Source organism: Sinocyclocheilus rhinocerous, unplaced genomic scaffold (genome assembly GCF_001515625.1).
Source record: "Sinocyclocheilus rhinocerous isolate Xijiao unplaced genomic scaffold, SAMN03320098_v1.1 scaffold1234, whole genome shotgun sequence".
Taxonomy (NCBI): domain Eukaryota; kingdom Metazoa; phylum Chordata; class Actinopteri; order Cypriniformes; family Cyprinidae; genus Sinocyclocheilus; species Sinocyclocheilus rhinocerous.
The window spans coordinates 1,567,957-1,586,088 of record NW_015656153.1 but is presented as its reverse complement, the minus strand read 5'-3'; the positions used below and the strand labels follow the sequence as shown (position 1 = coordinate 1,586,088).

At 36.2% G+C, this 18,132-nt stretch overlaps 1 pseudogene; it reads left to right on the top strand.

Annotated features, from left to right (window-relative positions):
* The first annotated feature begins 4,358 nt into the window (after window positions 1-4,358).
* The window catches only part of LOC107719477 (receptor-type tyrosine-protein phosphatase epsilon-like), a 16,049-nt pseudogene continuing 2,275 nt past the window's right edge, over window positions 4,359-18,132 (top strand).

The window sequence follows — 18,132 nt, the reverse complement described above, 5'->3', positions numbered from 1 at the left end:
TATGCTTTATTTACCAATTTTCTTAATTTTCTTACATTTTCTTACTATTACAAAGGGCAAAGGTCAGTCTGTATTTCATTAACTCAGATATGCACTCAAATGTAATAGGCCATAGAAAAAGACAACTATGGATCTGAACTGGAACAAACAGTAGCATTCACAGACCATGTATTTAGTCATAATATAGTTAGCCTCTGACTACTATAAGTAAAAGTCTGTTGGATGGACTGTAGACCGACATTAGGATAATGCACAGAGCACCGCATCTGTTAACTGTGCCTGCTGGTCAAAAACATAACAATCAATCAAAGGGAAGGGAACAAAAAAAAAGGATCAATACTTTTTCCAATCAGTATTTAGTCACAGCACGATCATCTACTAGAGCATAATGTCGTATGCCTAATAAAATATAAGAAAATGTTTATCAATATTATTATCGATATAGCCTAATTATTGATTTCATGTACACTGTATAATGCCATGCAGTCACATTCACATCCATTTAACAATTTAATCTATTCCTCAGTTCTTCACAGATAGCAACAGAGTCTGGTGAGGGTTTTGTACCTTTTACGTGGTTTAGTGCCCAGCTGATGATGTGACTGCTCTTGCGTGTAGAAAAGCATTGAGCGCTGATGGGACGAAACCAAAAGTACTTTCTGACTATATTCCAACTGAACTATTGCTGAAGGCTCTTCAAAGAAGACCACTGGATTACACACTCCCTAAAAGACCAATGCACACACACATATATATTCAGCCAATAGACAGTAAAACAAAATCAGATTTTAGAAAGACAGAAAGGCAAATTTCTTAAACTATATTGTCCATCTAACAGCGAATATCTGAAATAGATTCAATCGACTGCTTATAAAAGGCTTACTTGATCCAAGTCCACAGAAGAATAAACCACCCTCCCTTTATCATCACCAGAGAAGAGCTTCATGCCATTAGCACTCCATGCTAATGCAGTAATTGTGCTTTTGTGCAAGCCCACAACATCAAATCTTCTCAGCTGTAATAAGACAAAAATTGACACCATGGTCTTTTACTAATAAGATGTATTCATCAACAATCAGATTATCAATCAGATAATTGTTTCTTTGTTTTTTTTTTCAGGAAGGGACGAAAAATAGCTACTTTGGATATATACAAACCTTAAATAATGTTAAAACCTAAATAAAATAAATGCTTAATTTGTATCTTCTAATAAGAAAAAAAGGAAAGTAAAAATGCTGTATTAAATAGTCAGTCATTGACATTGTTATTCCAATACAGTGTGAATTATCGTAGAGAAAAAAAATTAAACCTAATCACTTATTTAATGAAACCATTGCTACTTGAAAACTGTAATCAGAGATGAAATTGTACCTGTTTATTTCTACCAGGCAATGGTGACACAAGCTGAAAGAAAGCAACCCGGCCTGATGCTGTCCCAACAGCCACAAGATCATCGAAACAATTCAGCAATTTCACTGCAGTAATGGCCTCACATTTGCCCTATTAAAACAGATTATAAAAGATATATTGTATAAAACACTACCTAACCAGATGAGATCAACAGTGAGTGCTGCCGAAGAGTGAGGAAGCACTAAGCAGACTTACCTCTAAATTGTATTTGTTCATTTGGCTTACTCTCCTGCAGTAAAGGTACAGCATGCCGATGCTGCTGCCAATGGCTATATAATCATTGTTGCTGTCCAGTGCAGTCAAGTAGACCAGGACTGAACGGAAACCTTTCTGGACTTTAGCAGGAATGGCATTGAGAAGGTAGTAGAGGGGGCAGAACTCCCTCAAGGGCAGCAGTGCTGGATGGGTGGCCATGGTCACCCTATGGATCTGTGCTTCCTCTGACGATGAAATCAAAAAAAAAAAGGCAATTTCAAAAGTCCATTTCCAAGTACAAGATTATAAAAGTTAATGTTTCTGATCATAAAATAAAAGTTATTATGAAGCTTTATTCTTTTATTGCTTAACTTAATCACGTGAACAGTCAAAAATACAGCTAGTCATTGATCTTTCTAACACAACGCGTCCACTCCGCATTGACACTAAAAGTATCAATCGCATCCAAACGTCTGTATAGTCTAGTCTAGTGAACTAAATAGTGAACACACCCAAAAGCCAATATTAACAACATTAACCACGCCTCAAATTCACAACATAAGAGAGCATCTTCTCCTATTTTACAACACTACAAAGGTCCCATCGTTTTAAACACGCTAATGCAGGACAGTACGCGTCCAACTGATATATTTGTGGCCTAAGCACTTTGAATAAATATCAAAGACCAGTAATAAAAAGAACAGTCGTTTACAATTTGCTGTAAGAGATTTGTGTTTTCTAGTTAGCGAACTCTACGCGGTAAACCACCTGAGCTTTTCAGTTTGCACAAAACTTACCACCGGGAAAAGTTCACACTGATTATGAACCTTTTATGAAACGATTATGAAACGTTTTTATAGTTTAGATGAGGGCGATCTGTTGACATCTCTGCTGCTTTGACAGATAGCTCTTGTTGACAAGCTCGTGTTGTTCTTCGTTCTGTTTTGGGTTGAAAAAGAAAATTAACTCTAGCGACACCTACAGCAGTGGAAGTGAAACTCACGTCGATTAAATTCCTTCTCAGAATCAGAATCAGAAGAGTTTTATTACCAAGTATGTTTACACACACAAGGAATTTGACTTGACGACAGGAGCTTCCAGTGCAGAAGAAAGTACAGACACAGTGCAGACATACATGATAGTGCCGACATACATAGGAATAACATAGGAATAACTTTTCTCTCACGGTAAAGTTTTACTTAAACAAATGTAGAATTTTTTAAGTTTATCCAAGTTTTGTGACATTTAAAAATAATGTGTGATCTATGTATGATGCTTGGATTTATTGTGTTTGTGTTTAACAGTGATATAACGCCTGCTTGACGAGGTTTAATAAACAAACAAACAAACTCTCTGTGGACTGTATTTACATGAATCTTTTCATGTTGTCCTACTTGAAATATTCATATGCTTTATTTACCAATTTTCTTAATTTTCTTACATTTTCTTACTATTACAAAGGGCAAAGGTCAGTCTGTATTTCATTAACTCAGATATGCACTCAAATGTAATAGGCCATAGAAAAAGACAACTATGGATCTGAACTGGAACAAACAGTAGCATTCACAGACCATGTATTTAGTCATAATATAGTTAGCCTCTGACTACTATAAGTAAAAGTCTGTTGGATGGACTGTAGACCGACATTAGGATAATGCACAGAGCACCGCATCTGTTAACTGTGCCTGCTGGTCAAAAACATAACAATCAATCAAAGGGAAGGGAACAAAAAAAAAGGATCAATACTTTTTCCAATCAGTATTTAGTCACAGCACGATCATCTACTAGAGCATAATGTCGTATGCCTAATAAAATATAAGAAAATGTTTATCAATATTATTATCGATATAGCCTAATTATTGATTTCATGGACACTGTATAATGCCATGCAGTCACATTCACATCCATTTAACAATTTAATCTATTCCTCAGTTCTTCACAGATAGCAACAGAGTCTGGGCCAAATCTGGCTTACATTCAACAACTCTGGCTTTTTTTTCTTCTTCCTCGCAGACTGCAGTCTTGTGTCAAGCAGCATTAGGCATTAAGCTGATCTCTGGAGTGAGTCTGGCCAATCAAAAGAAAATAAAAAGCAAAAGGCTTCTGTTTGGCTAAGCTGAATTTGGTCAGCCAGAAAAAGAAAATAGTTGGCTGAGATCTGGATTGGTTAAACAGTCAGAGATTGCTGGCCTGGCACTGTTGTCCGCTATGGTGCAGTGGTTCAGCAGAACTAACTTCAAATACTAAAATATAGTCTCCACCCTAACTTCAGGTCTGAGATTGCTGGCTTGAAACGGTCATGTATGGCTCTATGGTTCTGCAGTAGTACGAACTTTAACTTCAGGTCTGAGATTGCTGGCCTGAAACTGCTATGTATGGCGCTGCAGTTCTGAAACTGGACACTAGAGGTAGCCTATGTCCAACTGCAGACAACGTAGAAATTATAAATCTATAGACTTTCTTCAGAGATATTTTCTAATTTGTACATGACTGAAATTTTACAGTTCAAAAATAATATTTTTACAAATCTAAAATGCATTCATGCCTTTTCCCCCCAATTATTTATAGTTTTTTTTAACCAAAACTTTCGCTGTCTGGCCAGCATCTAAAATAATAACATTATTTGCAATTCCCCATATCCAGAGTACATGTAGATGTGATGACTGACTGGGGAAAATGTTTTCCACCACAAATGAGAGTGACGCACCGACGGCGCATCATCATCATCATCATCACACGGCAGGCACCGGCGCTCGTGGACTAGAGAGGAGGGCGTACCACAGACACTCTGCACAGCATCCTCAACAACCATCAGCACTGAACACTGGATTTTACCGACACTTTACATGGACCGGGACATCACACTGGTAATACTGCAATTATTACTTTGCAAAATAGAGTCCATTTATCATTTGCGTAGTTTTTCTCCGGTAAAAGGAAATATGTTTTACGACGGTCTCAGTCACGTTCGTGATGATGAGTTCGAAATAATTCATTCTCTCAGCATCGCCCATTTTGTCGTTTACTCAAATTTACTCGAGTAAACACGAGATTTCGTTAACCTGTTTACGGTTTTGTCTCAGTGTTTACTCTGCTTGCATTTACTTTAGTTTAATAATTGCAAGATTTGTTTATAAGGGAGTCAGTGGGTTGTGTTTCAAAATCTATTGAGCTGCCTGTCTAGACAGCATTTTGCGTGCAGCAATATTTTTCAGCTGTCTCGTACTGCACCTATGTTGCCCAAAAATGTTGCACACGCCTAAGGTGCTCAAAAATGTTGTAGCTCGTACACAGATATTAACCCTTAAATGGTTTCTGTATACTAGGGGATACGTAAAGAATTGCATTCAAATGTTGAAAGGAGGTTTCTGCAAATTCTCGGGCCACGTGACTAAATTTACAATATTGATCTGAAAGTAACATGGCAAAATGTTGATATCTTTACATGTTATTTTCATATTATAAAATTGCAAATAAAAACAATATTTCGAAGGACAACATAAAAGATTTGAGTCCTATTATGCAGGACATATCAGAAAACTAATTCTATGTTTAATTTTAAATGTAATTATTTTATCTTCCTGCACTTTTAAGGGTTAAACAGGGAGGGAGAATATTGTTATTGCATTATTGGATCAACATCCTGTGTTTACACTAATGACATATAGATGAAAAGAGTTGACTGACCTTTTCGTCACTTGAGTTATTGCTTTATGCATATATTAATGGAACATAAAAAGTTGCATAAGGCAATTCTCATGAGTCTGTTTGTGTGGATGTGACGTTTGGAAAAAGAGGCCGATAGATTTTGCCCTGAGGGTGAGGCAGAGGGTGATGCCATTGGTATACTCATTTCCATTCTTGCCACAAATACTTTAGAGCCACTGTAAAAGATGTTTAGATGTGAAAACATGTAAATGAACAGATTGTATTCAAGTCAAAAATATTATTTAATATAACAGAATCAACCAGATTCCATTAAGATACTATTATTAAGGATAAGGTCAAGTAGAAATAGTACACAACTAGACTTTTTATAATGTACTCTTTGTCTTTTATACTGTACTTTTGCTCCAGGACCCAGATTTACTATTATCATGTGGTGACCCACTGCATTACCCATACTAAAGCAAACAAAAATATCTTCATAATCAAACATTAAAATGTATTAATACTACTACAAACATCACAAACTTAACAAAAAACAAATAGAAAAAAAAGTTTATATAGTTTTCTCAGCATTTCAAAAATTGCAATAGTTTTAACACAATAGCCTTTGATTTAAACAACATTCCTCGTTCATTTTGCACTCAAGACCCTATCAAAATAGACCTGCAATCCATTTTCGGGTCACTACCCACCAGCTGAGAATGACTGTGATCTGCAGGCTATATTAAACCGCACATCCACTAGAATAATAGTTTTCCAAAGTCCGGATTATTCATTGATGACCATTTTTGCAAACATCTTAAGTCACAAATCTTTCCATCCCTCTCTTGCATTTGAATATTTTCCAGCTTTTAGCCTTTTTATCTCTCAGAGATTAAAGCAAAGCTGTTTTAAGTCTCAAAAGCATTCCATAGAAAGCATACTGTGTATTTGAATCCTATTATTGCGATGAATAAATGTTTAGGAAAATGGATTTTAATAATATTAGCATATCTCATAGATGCATTTTCCTGAAGTTTATGTAATATGTATAACAATGCTGTGATGTGACCTTGTTTCTGGTAGAGAGAGAGAGCACAGCCGGCAGAATTAAAGCGACATGCGCTTAAATGGAGATTAATTTCATAATTACTTGTGCACAGCACTCTAATCTGAAAGCTTAAGATGTTGGTAAACACTTCGGTTTTAAGACCCTCGTAGCTGACAAGGCCAAGAGGTCAGTATAAATGAAATGGCAGATTTACTGTAAATTACTTACTGGAATCTGATTCATTATCTGTTCTTGTTCCATAATGTGAACTCAGGTAGCAGATATTTCACAAGAAACAAATGCCTCTGACCTTTTCCATTAAAGTGATTATTTTGTTTCAGGTCTCTCATCGATTTAATCTTATTATAGGACATTCGATTTTATGTGAGTAATGTGAAGTTGTTACAAATCATTTTGCTTCTAGAGATTCAGCCAAGATTATGGATTTTCGGTCTATATCGGTTTAGGAGTTATCCATTACTGATGTGGCAAACCACATTTGTGAAGGTTAAGTGAATTTTAGATAGATAATTTATAGACTATAAGTCATAGACTGGTAATGCACATAAAAAAAATGAACAGAAGTAGAAGCTCTCATAGCTTATGGAAGAGGCTTTTTACTATGCATCAGCATTTGCATTTGTTCTGCATTAAATGCATCTTGAAAATAAACGCTGGTAGTCACGTTCTTGCATAGAGGTCAGTTATAGTGCAGAGTCAGCCTTCTGTGTGCTGGTCAGCATCTCTCCAACACCTCCATCCAATCTGTTTCCTGTGTTTGAAGAGACTACATGGTTACTTGGACCTACACTAATGTCTACACTACACAAATTTTTGCTCAGAGAGTTTAATTAATTAATATCATGAATGAAAACGACCACTTTGATTTCCAGAATGTGCTCTGAATGCGCTAGTGACACAAAAATTATACACTGAGAGATTCTGGCTGTAGTTTTGGAAAATTGTAACACTATTCGAATAGGATGTTATTTTGGATTGTCTTGAAAAGCAAAAAGCCTTAATGAACTATAAGCAACAATCAGTAAAAGGGAGTAATGGGAGGCAACATCCTGGCTATAGATCTAAAGCCCCCCATTAACACAGGAAGTCTATTGGATTTGAAAGCTAAAATCTTTTCCTGTTTTGTACTCAAAGGTTCTAGTTAGTGGTTGATGGGGAGCTTATTGCATCTCTTATTGCATCTCTTAGAGACAGAAAAGTGTGTTTTGTTTTCCTCTGCGAATGAGTGGGAAAATGTGTGTCTGAGATTTATGTAAAATACATGCATACATACATACATACATAATGCTAACAAAGAAAAGCAGAGGCTGGATTATATAAAGGTTACAGGCACTTCCTCCTGTCTTAATTCATTAGTGGTGCTCTCTCACATTGTTCTTTATGCAAACTATTAAGCACCAACAATATGCATTCAATTTCCATATGAAAGATTTGCAGAGCGCAGCAACATGCATTTCTCAAGGTCACAGCATGTATTGACAGTCAGCTCAGGTTTTACTGCTTGAGATGCTGCTTGTTCCTTGTAGTGTGTCGGTATGTTGTTTCATCTTTCGGGGGACTGTTTCATTTGGTGTTGTCTGCATGATTTTTTCATGAAAATTTGTCATGAAGGCCATTGACTCATACATTAACAACCACTTCCAGACTGCCAGTTATGGAAGCCTCTGTGTTGACTGAACAGTGCCAATCCACAGTCAGCTCATAGGAAGACCATGAAAAAATAAAGAATGGTTGCATGTCTCAAATAAAGGTTTCATGATATGCACATATTCTATTTAGCTAAATGAAAATTTATGGCCATCTAGAAATGAGTAAAAGTCGACTTAATGGATAAGATTGAACCAGATATACTAAATTAATCTTTATTTAATGTATACGCATTATGGCTAGACACTGTCATTATTCACAATAATGGTACATGTAAAAAATAATGTTGGCTTTCAGTGCTGTTAGAGCCTGAGTAACCGTCACTTGGTTTTAATTGACAATGTTCTTGATTTGATTTGCATTCATATGATCCGGTCAGGGCCCTGAGATGACCAGAAGTGACTGACCCAGTTTTACACAGTATAATATGACCAGGGTTGTTGCTAAAATTTTTATGGGTGGGACGCTTCTCCTCCTTGCCCATAATGGTCAGAGCTTTTGCATTCTTTTAAAATGCTTTATTTCTTAATCTCAGATTTATCAAAAAAAATAAAAATAAACAAGTGTAAAAAAAAAATACAGATACAAAATATTAAAATATTAATTAGTTTACTGTGGTATGATATGAAATGCTTATTATTTGATTTTTGGGTGACAAATCAACTGGCACAATTCTAAAGGAGAGATTTAAAGTGGATCTTTTTGCTTCTCTCTCTTTCCACAACCCCCTCTGCCACTGCCTGTCCTACACATTTTATGAGGTTTAAAAAAAAAAAAAGACAATTCCCTCTCCTAATGTATCCTTACTCCTTGTTCTTTGCAGGCAGTGGCTATCTAAGGATAGCCCACCCGGAGAGGACAATGAAAAAACCTGCACTCATATATTATTGAAAGACAGAAGTGCCTTCACAGATATCATGACTCCTGGAGACCTTCTGAAAAAGTATCATAATAATTAATGTCTCCTCTCTTGAAAGCTATGGACTGAGAAGTTGCCTCGGAGTGAGACATATTTCACATTTGTGAGTATGCTTGTGTGTAAGGCTGCATTAATCCTTCATGTTTTCTTTTCTAATCTCTATAGACAGAGTTCATAAACGTTTGGAGGCAGCTAGATTTTCTGTTCCAGCTTTTGAAAGGATTAATATGTGAAATCTCTCTTCGGTGGCATTGAAAAAGTTACAGAGGATCAATCATATATCGGTTATGTGACAGATTTTCTGTGTTGAGTGATTTGCTAGACATCTACATATGCAGTTGTCTTATTACCACTCACTTATAAACCAAGCCACATTCATTTCTAATTGCATATTTCAATTATTAATTTAAGGCATTTTAAAAATGTCTTAGTCATTTGGGAAGGCATTTAAAAATAAAGTGGGGTCTAAATGTTTGAGACCAAAAGTGAAAATACACTTGAACAGCTGACCCTTTATACAAATTTCACATGATCAATGTCACAAATTTGATTATTGTCCTAAAAATAAAGTAGAACCTGAAATAATTCTTATTCTTTCAACAATATTATTTTCTTTTACATTTTTACGTTTTCAAATCACATTATGTCTTTTGTACCCCACTGTATTTAATATTAAGTTTATTATATACTGAACATCACATAGAAATGATCATTGTTGGGCTGAATTTACACACAATACCATTTAGATGTAAAAGTGCGATGATATCCGGAGTAGAAAGTCTTGTCCTACTTTTCTCAGTTGCTGCTGGTTGTGTGCGGTAGATGGTACCGTATCTCCAGAGGCCACAACTCTCTGGGCCATTAATTGAAATTAATTTTAGATTTGCTCATGTAGGGGGAAGATTCTTACTGAATGGCATGAGAAAAAGATTGATGGATTTAATATAGGTTAATTGAATCTCTTGTGAAGCCTTTGCACATCTGAGTGTATCTTAGTTCTGCAGAATTTTGTCAGAAAAAGTAATTTGTTCCGAATAGTACTGAATTATAAATTCTTAAAGGGATAGTTCACCCAAAAATGAAAATTCTGTCTTTATTTACTCACACTCATGTCGTTCCAAACCTTTGTTCTTCTTCGGAACACAAATTAAGATATTTTTGATGAAATCCGAGAGCTTTCTGGCCTTGCATATTCAGCAATGTAACTGAAGTAACTGAACGGGTTTGGAATGACATGAGGGTGAGTAATTAATGACAAAATTTCCATTTTGGGTGAACTATCCCTTTAATCATAAGGAAAATGCAGATTTTCAAATAAAGTTAGTTATCAGTTATTTAATCTATTACCAGGACACTCAAATAGTTGTTTGTTGTTTTCTCTTCTTATGTGCAGCCATGATGGTCCTGTTTCTAGTTTCAGCAGCTCTCATTTCAAACAGTTCCTCTCATGGAAACCTGACCACAGGTATATCATATTCAGATATCTGTTTTTCCACTTAAAATGATTTAGAAACATGTCGACACGTAATCTGTACCCAGAACTTGAATTTCCATAGGATTGAAAAGTCTGGAATTGGAACGTTTCACATTTTAAAATATGAAAAAGCTTTCATATCCAATTTTATCCAGTTTAAATCCATTCCGCAGAATTCCATGCATTTTCATTCTTGAATAAAGCCTGCATATTCCATCTGGGCCTGCTGAAAAGCCTGTGGAGAATCTTACTTCACTCACTTCCATTGTCTTTCTCTTTGTTCAGAGTCTCCAGCGCCTCAGGGCTCACATGTCTTAGCCTCAGGCCTCGTCACCTCTCTCCTGCTTGTCATCTTTCTTCTCCTCATCGCCTACATTCTGAGGTAAGATAACACACATACCCCAAAAACATTCTATCCTAAATAACACATTATACACTATATGCAGAGATACAATGAAATATATATGAGTGAACAGCCCTTCTTTTGACCCCCACTGTACTCAGCTCTAGGCATTTATAAGTCTGGCCTACAGTGTTGCCAACTGCTGTAATTTCATTCCTTTATTAAACCTCTCAGGCCAACTATGCCTGTACAAATATCTATTGATAGGCATCAAACTTCCTGTTCTCGCTACATGAAAATCGCTCATTTGTCCAGGCCAGAAATTTCTTTATCCAAAGCTTCCATTATTATCATAACATCAACTCAGCAGTTTCAAATGAAATGATAATCATACCTCAAATAGATTCACTTTCTCTAGGGCTCCTCCACATGTCTGTAGTACCTACAAAAATTCTCACCCCTCACTGTTCCTACCTGAAGAACTAACACTCGTTCCCCTCTAGTGTTCTTCTATAGTTGTAAGTGAAGTGCAAATGACCTTAGTTTCAAACCTATCCTGTAATATAGACCACAAGAATATTAAGCAGAACACCAATAAGAAATGTTTCTCTTAAGCACTAAATCAGCATATTATATTGCTTTCTAAAAGATCATTTGACACTGAAGTCTGGAGTAATAGATGAAAACTCAGCTTTGCTATTACAGGAATGAATTACATTTTAAAATATAATAAATTCAAAAACAAATATTTTAAACTGTAATAATATTTCACAATATTACTGCTTTTCCTGTATTTTTGATTAAACAAATGCAGCCTTTGTGAGCATAAAGGACTTTTTTCAAAAACAAACCAAAAAAATATTACCAGCCCCACAGTTTTGAACAGTAGCCTACTCTTCCTGTAAAGTGTTCTCATCTTTCTAACATTACTTGTATTCAACATTACAAAATGATTAGCAAATATAGTGCAAATAATTTAATACCTCAATCTTGAATATTTGGTTACATTCTTTTTTGTCAAGAACATAAATGTACAGTACATGTTAGTCTTTATCTTGTACCATTTCCTAGATATGAAATACTCAAGCATGTCATTTATAATACATTATATTATATTACATTGTTTGTTAAAGATGAAGTGTGTAATTTCTGGGCCTCCAGATATAACTGCAAAAATAATTGCAGGGGCTAGCTGCATAATCTCTATGTTGAAACTGTGACTTAAAGGGATAGTTCACCCAAAAATGAAAATGTGATGTTTATCTGCTTACCCCCAGGGCATCCAAGATGTAGGTGACTTTGTTTCTTCAGTAGAACACATATGATGATTTTTAACTTTAACCGTTGCAGTCTATCAGTCGTATAATGCATGGCAATGGTAACAAAATCTATGAGAGTAAAAAAAACATGCACAGACAAATCCAAATTAAACCCTGCGGCTCGTGACGACACATTGATGTCCTAAGACACGAAACGATCGGTTTGTGCCAGAAACCAAACAGTATTTATATAATTTTTTACCTCTAATACACCACTATGTCCAACTGTCTTTGGGCGCGCGCACGGCATCCGGTGTGTGAGGTGTGTACGCGCTCTGGCATAGTTTACGCAAGCGCCAGAAATGATCTCTCGCGCGTATACGTCACTCATTGTTTACATTGTATACGACTGATAGACTGCAACGGTTAAAGTTAAAAATCATATGTGTTCTACTGAAGAAACAAAGTCACCTACATTTTGGATGCCCTGGGGGTAAGCAGATAAACATCACATTTTCATTTTTGGGTGAACTATCCCTTTAAGAACTAGTCTGACCAACTAGCAGTTACCAAGGTGTAATGAGGTGTCATTTTTTGGATTCAAATTAGACCAATATACATTTTGATGTAACCGGCCACAGGTTTTCAAATAGGTTTCCTGACACTCCCCCTGTCCGCCATTGGTCAGTCCAACAGATAGCTTCACTCCAAACGCACACCATTGGTTGCGATTAAACAAACAGAGCCATGCTTTGAAAGATAGAGCCATAGAGGCACAGTGTTGATACTTTTTCAGGGAATCAGCCTACAAAAGGCTTAGTTACAGTTGTTGCTGCCTTTTCAGCAGAGAGAGAATAAATAATTTTAACACAATAAAATAGCACACTTCACCTTTAAGAGTATGTGTGTGTGTGTGTGGTGCGTGTGCCTGTTTATGACCCTGCCGAGCTGCTCCAGCAGCAGCTGCATGTGTAGTGAAATGTGAAAGCAGTTGTGATGGTGTGTCAGCGAGTCATTCTCTCTCAGCTGCTCTGAGGAATCAGACAACTAAACAATCTCCCATGAGAAAGAACTTTAGATTTTGGTGTGTATTGTGAACTTTGTCATTTTTTACTTTTTGTTTTGTTTTATCTCTCTATAAATGTCTTACTTCACAATCTCTCAGGTTTAGAGAGCAAAGGAAGGATCTTGTCGCCTCGGTTGACAAAAAGTTGCCAAATGGCTTTTTGGAAGATCAAGGTAAGTTTTGATTTGTCAGATTTTTTGCTGCCATTTTGTCTATTTGTATCAAGCCTATATTTTCAGAACAAAGCTTTTAGAACTTGGCATCTGCTTGAGAGATATAAAACAGAACCAGGAGAAGAATGTCTCTCTTTCAGCCTGTATGTCTTTCTTCTTCTCTCTCTGTCAGAACAAACGGTGGTGCTCCTCCCCAGATCACCCTCTCCATCAAAGCGTTATTTCCCCATCCCTCTGGACGCCCTGGAGGAAGAGTTTCGCCTACGCATGGCAGATGATGGCAAACTGTTCAGAGAGGAATTTAATGTAAGAGCTTAGACACACACAAACTTTATCATTCTCCACATGCACACTAACTCATTTTGTTTTCTTATACTCACATAATGTTTCTTTCTTCTGCTGCTTCTCTTTTAAAGTCTTTGCCTTGCGGTTTTGGCTGTGGTACCTTTGAAGAGGCGAGCAGAGAGGAGAACAGAGAAAAGAACAGATATCCCAATATTCTGCCCTGTATGTGTTCCTCACACTTGCAAACTTTCCAAACACTGTGGAAGAGCTTGTTTTGTGTCATTTAGGTTTAGTATAATTTTGTAATCGTGATTGTTAGGATTTGAATGGAGGAAGTTGGTCCTTAGAGTTTAATAAAACACATCATTTCATTCTCAGATGACCACTCAAGAGTGCTACTTTCACACATAGATGGATATATGGGCTCTGATTACATGAATGCCTCTTATATAGATGTGAGTACTTTCTCCATGCTTTTGAAAAAAAAAATAGTAGGAATTAAAGGGATAGTTTACACAAAAATGGAAATTCTGTCATTAATTACTCAACCTCATATCGTTCCAAACCCGTAAGACATTCGTTCATCTTCAGAACACAAATGAAGATATTTTTGATGACATCCGAGAGCTTTCTGACGCTGCATAGACAGCAATGCAACTGCCACATTTCAAGGCCTAGAAACATAGTAAGGACATTGTTAAAATAGTCAATGTGACTATTCTTTAAATTTTTGTTTTCTTTGCACACAAAAAGTATTCTCGTAGCTTCATAAAATTACGATTGAACCACTGATGTCACATGGACTATTTTAATGATGTCCTTGCTACCTTTCTGGGCCTTGAATGTGGTAATTACATTGCTGTCTATGCAGGGTCAGAAAGCTCTCGGATTTCATCAAAAATATCTTAATTTGTGTTCTGAAGATGAACGAAGGTCATGGTTTGGAATGACATGAGGGTGAGTAATTAATGACAACATTTTCATTTTTGGGTGAACTATCCCTTTAATTCCTGTGATCTAATACAGTATGTATATTGTTATAAGACTTTAATACCTTATAAATAACACATTGTATAATGCCTATAATGCCTTATATCTTGACATTGCACATGAATGTACTTTTCTGAGTCTCAGGATTGATTCATTGATCTTTCCTATAGGGCTACAGAGAAAAAAACAAATTTATTGCGGCTCAAGGTATGCGCAAATATTTTCCCTCTTCCCATTTGTAATAAACATTACGAAGGTAATTTAATCAATCAAAAGTAAACATTCTAACCTCAAATGACCTTTAATTCATCTATGGTTTGATTTTCAATATTTTTGTCTTATTTTCAGGCCCAAAACCAGAGACAGTGCGAGATTTCTGGAGGATGGTTTGGGAGCAGAAATCTGCCACTATAGTCATGTTGACCAACACAAGAGAGAGAAAAGAGGTAAGAGGAGACATCACAAGTTTGTAAGAGTTTAACATGTAAATAGTTGCAGAAAGTTATAAAAAAAAGAAATTCAAAACACTACTAATAAATTGCAGTAATCAAGTATTTGGTTAAATATGTGTGATGTCTGTGTGTGAAATGCAGGAAAAGTGCTATCAGTACTGGCCTGAGCAGGGCTGCTGGATCTATGGCTGTGTGAGGGTGGCAATGGAAGATGTCACAGTGTTGGTGGACTACACAATCAGGAAGTTCTGTGTGCAGCATGTGAGTGGTCATTTCCCTTAGAAACATTACATCATCAGTAATCAAATGTTCTGCATAATATACTGACATACTAATACACTAATTCTCTTGACAGGCCTGTAATTTAGTAACCAAGAATTTTTTACACCCTTGTGGAATCAGCCAGGCAGTATTTGCTCGTATAATTTAAATTTATAAGTTTTTTTTTGTACTTATGCAAGCTGGTGTGATTTTGCAGCATGCTGCTGATGTCTGCAGACCTCCAAGGTTGGTCACTCAGCTGCATTTCACCAGCTGGCCTGATTTTGGTGTACCCCTTTCCCCTATTGGCATGCTTAAGTTCCTCAAGAAAGTCAAGACTGTCAACCCTGCCCATGCTGGACCAATTATAGTGCACTGTAGGTAAGACTGCGGGCTATTCTTAAAATATATTCACCTACAGACTAAGGGGTCATTCACAGAGAATGCGTATTTCCATTCCACAGTGCTACTTTTCCATTGTTTTTCTATATACTGTAAATACGTTAGATGGACGCGTTTAATTATTTTGTGTCTTTTGCAACATCCCGCGCATGACTCAATCCGAGCATCTTCAAGAATCGGCTAAAAACACATCTCTTCCATCTTTATTTAACCCTCTAACTCTAGCACTCTCTATTCTAAATCTATTCGTAAAAAAAAAAAACTTGCCCCTTTTAGACTTGCACTTTAAGTAATTTAAGTTTTCTTTAAAAACAAACAAAAAAACGAACACTAGCTTCTCTAATCTTTTTTTTTCGAATCTTTTTGCATTCTATCTATTTGTTTTCTTTTTATTTATTATACAATTAACAAAAGCAAAAAAAGGCCTCTAACACTAGCTTGCTATATTCTTTTTCTGTTTTCTTTTTATTATAAAAAAACCTTGCTACATGTACTGCATTAGGCTTACTGAGACTTGTTATAGCACTTGCATATCATTGCTCTTTTGTTGATTTTGATTGCTTCCATTGTCCTCATTTGTAAGTCGCTTTGGATAAAAGCGTCTGCTAAATGACTAAATGTAAATTAAAGTTTTCTAAAAATGCAGCACAACTTAAAAAAAAAAAAAGGCGCCTTGAGACCTTTTGTTTTCCCTATTCCACTGCCTGCGTCTCACTTGTTTCAAAGCAAAAACATGTTCTGTGTGAATGGCCCCTATGAAAATGAATGTACAGTATATAATAGAAATGTGTTACATACTACAGTCTATTAGATCTCTAGGGATGCACTCGTGCATGCTAATGAGTTAAGTGCTATTTATTGGGCGAAACAGTTGAAACCGTGAACATTTCAGCTATAACAAACAGTCTGGAATGCAAAGTATGCAGAAACAACCACCAACGCAGATGTCTTGAGGCTCAGCTGTTAAACGCCCCCCTCATGTGGGATTGTTAACACCTCAGCCAGAACCACAGACTTTCCCACTTGTTAAAGTGTGAAAAGTCCCTTATTGCAGTGAAATGGCCAACTCCTCAGTTCAATTGAACTGAGATAATTATCTAGCCCAAAATAGTAATTCAAATGGAAAGACCCAGCAGTTTTTACTACATTATCTCATTATCCCTCATTTCATGCCCTACTTCACATCTCACGACTCATTTTCTTTCTGTGTAGTGCTGGGGTTGGCAGGACTGGGACGTTCATTGTGATTGACACGATGATGGATATGATGCACGCTGAAGTGAGGGTGGACGTGTTCGGCTTTGTGTCCAGAATAAGAAAGCAGCGCTGTCAGCTCATTCAAACGGAAGTAAAGGACTTTCCACAGTCCCTCTTCTGTATTCAACTCATTTCAGCAGTGACTGGCCACTGATTTCCTCTCTCTTGCCCACAGATGCAGTATTCGTTCATTTACCAGGCACTTTTAGAGCATTACCTGTATGGTGACACAGAGTTAGACATCGCTTCTTTGGAAGGCCACCTCCACAAACTCCACAACACACACACACAAATGGACCGAGTGGGTCTGGAGGAAGAATTCAGAGTGAGAACCACATTACACACATTACAGGATTTGCTAAGCAAGAGTATGGAATGATCTCATGATTTACTATGAACATACAATGGCAAAAATAAATAGTTCTTTTTAACACATTGTTTTGTTTGGAATCTCCTTAGAAATTGACTAATGTCCGCATAATGAAGGAGAACATGAGAACCGGAAATCTGCCCACCAACATGAGAAAGAACAGAGTACTGCAGATCATCCCATGTGAGAAGAGGGATATATATTTATAGATACAGATTTATCATTTCAGTTCTTTCTTTCTTTCTTTCTTTCTTTATGTAATCAATATCCTGTCTTATTACTAGATGACTTCAACAGGGTAATATTATCAATGAAAAGAGGGCAATGTATATATATATATATATATAATTAAACAGCATTGGGAAATGTACTCATAACTTTACCTTTGCAGGGTTATAGGCAGAAGGATTACTTTATAGCAACTCAGGCACCTTTAGCTCACACTGTGCAGGACTTCTGGCGCATGGTATGGGAGTGGAAGTGCCACTCTATTGTCATGCTGACTGAGCTGAAAGAGAGAGAACAGGTACAGTTTAACAGTTTATATTTATCTTTGTAATATGTATATATTAATTAGTGTTCTTAAATATATACATGCATGTGTTTGTATTTATATATACATAATAAATAAACAAAGTATACGCACATATATTATGTAAACAAAAACTTTGTAAGTATATGTTTCATAAAAAGTTTAAATATTGCCTATAATAATAATAATAATAATAATAAATATTATTATTAATAAAACTATTGGCTATATTTACATATTATATTATCATCATTATAAGACCACATGCCACTTGACATAAATAAGGGCTTAGGATAAAAACAACAAAGAACATGCTATTTGTTCAGTACTTGCTTTGTGTGTGTGTGTGTGTGTGTGTGTGTGTGTGTGTGTGTGTA